The sequence below is a fragment of the Meriones unguiculatus genome, chromosome 5 (genome assembly GCF_030254825.1).
Source record: "Meriones unguiculatus strain TT.TT164.6M chromosome 5, Bangor_MerUng_6.1, whole genome shotgun sequence".
Classification (NCBI taxonomy): domain Eukaryota; kingdom Metazoa; phylum Chordata; class Mammalia; order Rodentia; family Muridae; genus Meriones; species Meriones unguiculatus.
Genome location: NC_083353.1, coordinates 42298466 through 42305104, shown reverse-complemented (window position 1 = coordinate 42305104; position 6639 = coordinate 42298466). Strand labels below are relative to the sequence as shown.

Below are 6639 nucleotides of genomic sequence, written 5' to 3'. Positions count from 1 at the left end.
AGCCTGCGCACAACCGCGTCCACTTTACTCCCTCAGCGCCGGGACCCTGCCGAAACCTGGCTGCGTGGAGCAGGGCGGAAGGGGAGGGCTGAGATCGAGGGGGAGTGGCTTGGCATTGAGGGCGGGGACTCGGACCTGCAGTTGAAGGTGCTCCACCTCTGCGCCACCGCGTGTTCCCGGTGTTCGCAGTTGCCCCTGGCAGAGTTTAAAGAGGACACTGATGTGAGTGGTATACCGGCCCCATGAAAGGTCCCTGTCATAGTTTGATGTCATTTTCGGGAAGCCTCACCAACTGGTCTTCTTGTCAGCCCCTCTCCTGTTTTTCCTTCCTGTCTGAGGGACCGTCCAGCATCCTGTATTTTTAATTTCTTGCTTTATTGATTTTCATGCACTGCTGTGGATGATGGAGGGCCTGGTAGTTGCTCAGTAAGTTCTTGTTGAATGAATTAGTGCATGGAATTGCTCCCAGATTCACATCTGCCCCGTCCTGTGCAGAGATTGGCTGCATTTGCCTAGCCGCTGCTTTTGGACATGGAGTGTTTGATTGTGCCTCCCTGTGTGCTCAGAGAAACTCGAGTGAAACTCCACAGCTCCATGACGGCAACGCAGTTGGCAGCCGAGGCTGGAGTGATGGATTACAGCCTTTGGCAGCGGTTGAGGCAGGGTGGTGAGTCTGGCGCCAAGGTGAAATCCTCCAACAAGTAAGCCTGTTTACCGTTTTACTATCTTACTATACAGACCGCACTCCTTATCTAGAGGAAAGCACCGAAAGAAGAAATCAAAATTGCTCAGTGCTGCAGCTTGATAAAGGAAATTATGGCACATCCACATCCTTTAAGAGGGATCTCTGTGAGTTCAAGGCCAGCCTGGTCTACAAAGTGAGTCCATGATAGTCAGGGATGTTACACAGAGAAACCCTGTCTCAAACAAACAAAATCCACAAAAGGTGAGGGGATCATGTTAGCTGCCTTCCTGGCTGGTTAAAGCCTGTAATCCCAGCATTCTCCAGACAAACCTAGGAGAATTGTGGGTGTTAGTAATGGCCAGCCTGGTCTAGGTGTCAAACTATGTCTCAAAAACAAGCAGATAGGGGCTGGAGAGATGGCTTAGTGTTGAAAGCACTGTCTGCTCATCCAAAGGACCCTGGTACAATTCCCAACACCCACATGGCAGCTCACAACTGTCTGTAATACCCATTCCAAGGAATCTGACACCTTCACACTAATGCACATAAAATAAAGTTTGGAAAAAAAAAAAAAAGCAGATAATCCCAGCATTCAGGGAGACAGAGGCAGGCGATGTCTGTGTTTGAGGCCAGCCTGGTCTACATAGGAGATTGGTACATCCCCCAAGACCCACCGACCCAGGAGAAATAAAGGTGTCTGTACACTCTCTCCCCACTAACCTTCTTGGGGTTGGGGGGTTGGTGGAAAGGAGGTAGAGAAGTAAATATCCCAAAGTAGATTTTTAAACATGAGTGCTACATTGTAGAACTGTACAGATGAAACCTTAAAGTTGCCTCCTGATTCCGTTGTCATAACAACAGCCACTTAGTTGTATAGCAGTATATTAGTCAGGGTTCTCTAGAGTCACAGAACTTATGGAATGAATCTCTCTCTCACTATCTACACACGCGCGCACACACACACACACACACACACACACACACACACACACTGGAATGACATACAGGCTTATAGTACAGCTAATCCATCAATGGCTAGCTGTGAACAGAAAGTCCATGTATCTAGTAGTTGCTCAGTCCATGAGGATGGATGCCTCAGCTACTCTTCTGTATATGCTGGTATCCTGAAGAAGTAAGGAGTAGGCTCCAGTGCCAATGAAGGAATGAATGTGCTAGCAAGGCGAGGAGGACAAGCAGGCAAAGAGCAAAAGCTTCCTTGTTCTGTGTCCTTATTTAGACTTCCAACAGGAGGTATGGCCCATTTTAAAGATGAGTCTCCGTGCTTCCAAATTTGAATTAAAGGAGTGTATCTTTCAGCTTCAAGATCCATATCAGGGCTAGAGAGAAGGCTCAGAGCTTAAGAGCACTGGCTGTTCTTCCAAAGGTCTTGGGTTCAATTCCTAGCAAGCCCATGGTGGCTCATAATCATCTATAATGAGATCTGGTGCCCTCTTCTGCTCTTTAGGAACACATGCAGGCAGAATACTGTATGAATAAATAAATCTTTAAAAAAATCTTCCTACTTCAAAGGTCTAGACTAGAAAAGTGGATTCACTCACTTCAAATCAAGCAGAAAATCTCACAGGTGTGCCCTCCATTTCTGGATTGTGTTCATTCTAGATACAGTTATGTTGACAACCACAAATCGCCATCACAAATAGCTGTCCTTACAGAACAAAAACTTAAACTAGTAGCCTAGACATTTTATACACTGGGAGATCTTGGACTAATCGATAATATTACTGATTCTATTAACATCTTAGTACTATAAAATACTATGTGAATCTCTAAATTGTGACATTCTGCAGTCTGTATTAGACATGTTGGATTTTTAAAAACTGTTTTACTTCTACCTTAATATTCAGGGTTTTTTAAGTGTATTTTTTGTCCTCACACGCCTTTAACCCCAGCACTCAGGAGGCAGAGGTGAGAAGCATCTCTGTGAGTCTGAGGCCAGCCTGGTCTACAAAGTGAGCTCCCGGACAGCCAGGGCTATCACACAGAGAAACTGACTCTTGGGGAAAAAATTACTCAATTTTCTAATTAGTTAAAAGTTCTAATAAATGAAAGAGTAAGCGTGTAAAAGTTTTTTTTTTTAAGGAAGGAAATTTGTCAACTTATGTCTTCTTTCATTGCAGAACGTTCAGTGTCACATCCAAGAATCACTGCTAAAGTCAGGATCATCTTCCGTTATACTTTTGTCTCTTACGTTTAATACTTTGATCTGTTTTGGGTAGTTTTGATGTGTGATATGAAATGTGGGGAGATATGAGAGGAATCAGGAAGAAGTGGGAGGGGAGTATTAGGATTTGGTATGGTCAAAATACATTGCATACCTGTATGAAATTGTCAGAGAATAAGTAAAAAAAAATAGGGGCTGTAGAGATGGCTCAGTGGCTTAAGAGCAAGCACTCGCTTCTCTTCTAAAGGACAAACACCGTATGGCTCACACTGATTCTAACCCCAACTCCAGAGGATTTAACACTCTCTTCTGGCCTCCAGTGCACCCACACACATTTGTGCACATAGGTGCATACAGATACATAAATAAAAAAAATTAAGTCAGAAAAGTAATGGTTATTGTTATATTTTATCACCATAGTCTCCAACTTAAAAAGAAAATCTAAAATGTATTGTAGGAATCTCATGTCTTCCTCTAACCCTACCAATACTTTCTGTCTTGTTTTTCAGAAGCCAGAACATGAGATAGAAAGCTAGGCCCTGCCAGTCCACCAAAACGACCTGGAAAGAGCCTGAACATCCTGTCAGTATAACGAGGAGGCTCAGGGCCAGCCTTGCTTCAGGAGCAGTCTCCAGTCTCCTAAGACAAATGCTTGTTTGGCATGGAACCCTGAATTTTATCCCCATTATCACATAAGCTGGGCATGATGAAACACACTTGTAACCCCAGTACCTAGGAGGCAAAGGCTGGACTAGAAGGTCTAGGTCATCATTGGCTATGTAGTGAATTTGAGGCCAACATGGAATATGTGAAAGTCTCTCTAAAACAAAACAAGCAAAACAAAACCACACACAGACACAGACACAGAGAGACACACATACACAGAAACTGCATGTGTGTGGTGGGCATAGTGATACACACCTATAAATAAAATTGGAAGGTTGAAGCAGAAGGGTTGCTGTGAGTTCAAGACCAGCCTGGATTCTACAGTACAGGACTAAGAGTAAGACTCTAAAATTAAACAAAAGCAAACAAATGAAAGAGTGAAATTGACAGCATAGATGCCCTCACCTGTCTCCGTCCTGCTGGGAACTTATTCCTAGCTTTTTACACACACACACACACCCGTGTTGATATGACTGCTGTCTTCTGAAGCAGATACCCAGTGTTGCCTCTTAAATACACATCCCAAGGATGGGTTTTTGAGAGGTTTACAATCCTTCCTGATGTTGCTGACAGTTTTCCTAAGTGAGTCTCCCAGTTTACACACCACTAAGGACCTGTATGTTCTTCTCCAGTATACATACATGAAATCTCAGTGGAGTCTGATTTGTTTTTCCAAAGTGGAAAATCATTTTTGTTTGTTGGACAACCATGATGCCTCAGTGACCTAAGGGGATGAAGCCAGCTTACACTGGGAAAGCCCCACCCATCTTCCTCAGTATCGTAAGTTAATAATAACCTCATCCCGAAACACTGTCACAGAAACACCCAGATCATGTTTGCCCAAAGATATCGCACTCGGGGCTCAGTTAAGTTGGCATCTTAAATAAACGATTGCAAGCCATCTCTCACCTTCAGAGTGTGTGCTGTGTCTAGTAACTGGCACACAGTAGGTATTCCAAAGATAGCAGTTAAATGACAGGACCCAGATCCCAGCACTGGGGTAAACAACTCCAGGGTTTATTTATCCATTTTATTTTTGTAATGAGAAATTGCTTCAGAAGCCAGGTGTGGTGGGACATGCCTGTCATCCCAGCACTCAGGAGGCAGAGCAAGAGAAACTCTGAGGCGAGCCTGGTCTACAGAGTGAGTTCCAGCACAGCCAGGGCTACAGAGAGAAACCCTATCTTGGGAAGAAAAAAAAAAAAGAAGGAAAGAAGGGAAGTTTCATGAAGGGAAAAATTCATAGAAGTCAAATTAATATCTCCATAAATGGAGAGTTTCCTTTCATATGATAAAATCTAAAGAAGCCTGAACTGGGTATTTTGTGGGCCCTCAGATGGTAAGTAGTGAAATCCCCCCCCCACCAACACTCCCATCATCCTCTTCTGTGTGCTGGTTAGCAGAGCTGGCTACTGGGAGCTGCTTTCCTGTTGCTATGGCACCCACCAGAGGAGAAGCAGCATCTGCAAGATCCTCCCTCTGCCCTGCAAGAGGGGTGGTGTAGGAAGGGCTGTTAGTGACTCACCAGGAACTGGTGACAGTGAAGTAGAAAGGGCTTGGAACATCTCCGCCCACAGCAAACTGAAGAATCAGGACGTCAGATAAAACTAAAGGGAGTGACATGACTATGTCTCCCAGGCTCACGGCACTCCCGCACCAAGCTCACCAGGCATGAGATCTTTCAACACTGGGTTGTCTCTGAGTCCATGGGTTTTATAGTTAGAAGACCTCCAGGAGCAAGTCTGCCTTTCCCATGACAGATGTTGTTCCCCTACTCTCCCCCACCCCCTACCCCACCTCAGAAAAATACATGAAACCCCGGGGTGTGCACAGACGTGTGGACAGAGCAGGGGCACATTTTCTTCTTCAAGGACTCGGGTCCGTCAGCTTCCTGGGAGGCACTGATGTTTGTGCAGGAGCCTTGGATTTGGAGATACTGTGAAAGGTCAATCTCTGCGGTGATTTTAGTTTTTCAGTCAAAAAGTATTGGGGTGTACTGGCAAAGGTGGTGACTGCTGAGCCATCATTGACTTAGCAGCTAACTCTTCCAAAGGACCTCCATTCTCAGCACCCACGTGGCTGCTCACAGCTCTTAGTAATTCCAGTTCCAGGGGATCCAACAGCATCTCTGACCTCCAAGAGCACTGGGTGTACAAATAGTGTACACACAGGCATAGAGGGAAAACACACGTACAAATTTGCACACACACACCACTGCTGCCGCCACCTTTTGGCTTACTTTTTTGGGCTACTTTATTGGGTTCCTGTATCTACCATCCTGTTCCACCCCAGTCCTTTGCAGTTCTCCAACGCTAGGTAAGTGAGAAAGAAGGTTGGAGGGGAAAGGGAATGTAGATCTCTTTAGACTACTTCCTGCTGACTAGGGGCACTGAGTTGATTTTCACTGACAGGACAGCCAGTCTTCTGCACATGACCACTTGACGAACCAAAACAAACCACAGCAGCAGGGGGAACAGGGGCAGCCTCTTCAGAGCACTTCAAGCTCCTTTTGGGGCTCTGGCATTTATCCCCTCTGAAAAATTTCCAGAATTCCAAATGTCAACTAGCCTTAGCTGGCAAAATCACACCCCCGCTAGAGCAGGAGACACATTATAGTTAGCTGCTATGGACAATCTGAAGCAGCCTCATATTCCACACCTGAGACTAAAGCAAAAACATAGTCACATAACTGGGTTTTTAAAAACAAAATTTGCCAGATGCAGCGGCTCATGCCTATAATCTCAGCACACAGGGAGACAGAGGCAGGTGGATCTCTGTGAGTCCAAGGCCAGCCTAGTCTACAGAAGGAGTCCAGGACAGCCAGGTTACACAGAGAAACCCTGTTTCATAAAATCAAAATAAGTAAAAACTAAAATTCTCATTACAACTACTATCGCCACCACCATCAGAGGCCTTGTATGTGACATCCGTGGATCTAAAGACAGACCAACATAAATTGATGGGATTCGTTGGGGAGAAGACACAGAGACACAGATTGCCTACAAGACAAAAAATTTATGTCTGTATCTGAGCCAAATGGCACTAGAAGAGAGGAAAGGAAGGAGAGAGAAGGGCCTGGAGAGAAGGAAAATATCGAAGAAAAAAA

At 45.1% G+C, this 6639-nt stretch overlaps 1 long non-coding RNA gene across 1 annotated transcript; it reads left to right on the top strand.

Annotated features, from left to right (window-relative positions):
* Positions 1–5: 5 nt before the first annotated feature.
* On the top strand, positions 6–4463 carry LOC132654219 (uncharacterized). Its single transcript, XR_009591873.1, has 3 exons — positions 6–222; positions 496–701; positions 3377–4463. It is a non-coding gene; the product is annotated as an uncharacterized LOC132654219 (long non-coding RNA).
* The last annotated feature ends 2176 nt before the right edge of the window (positions 4464–6639 follow it).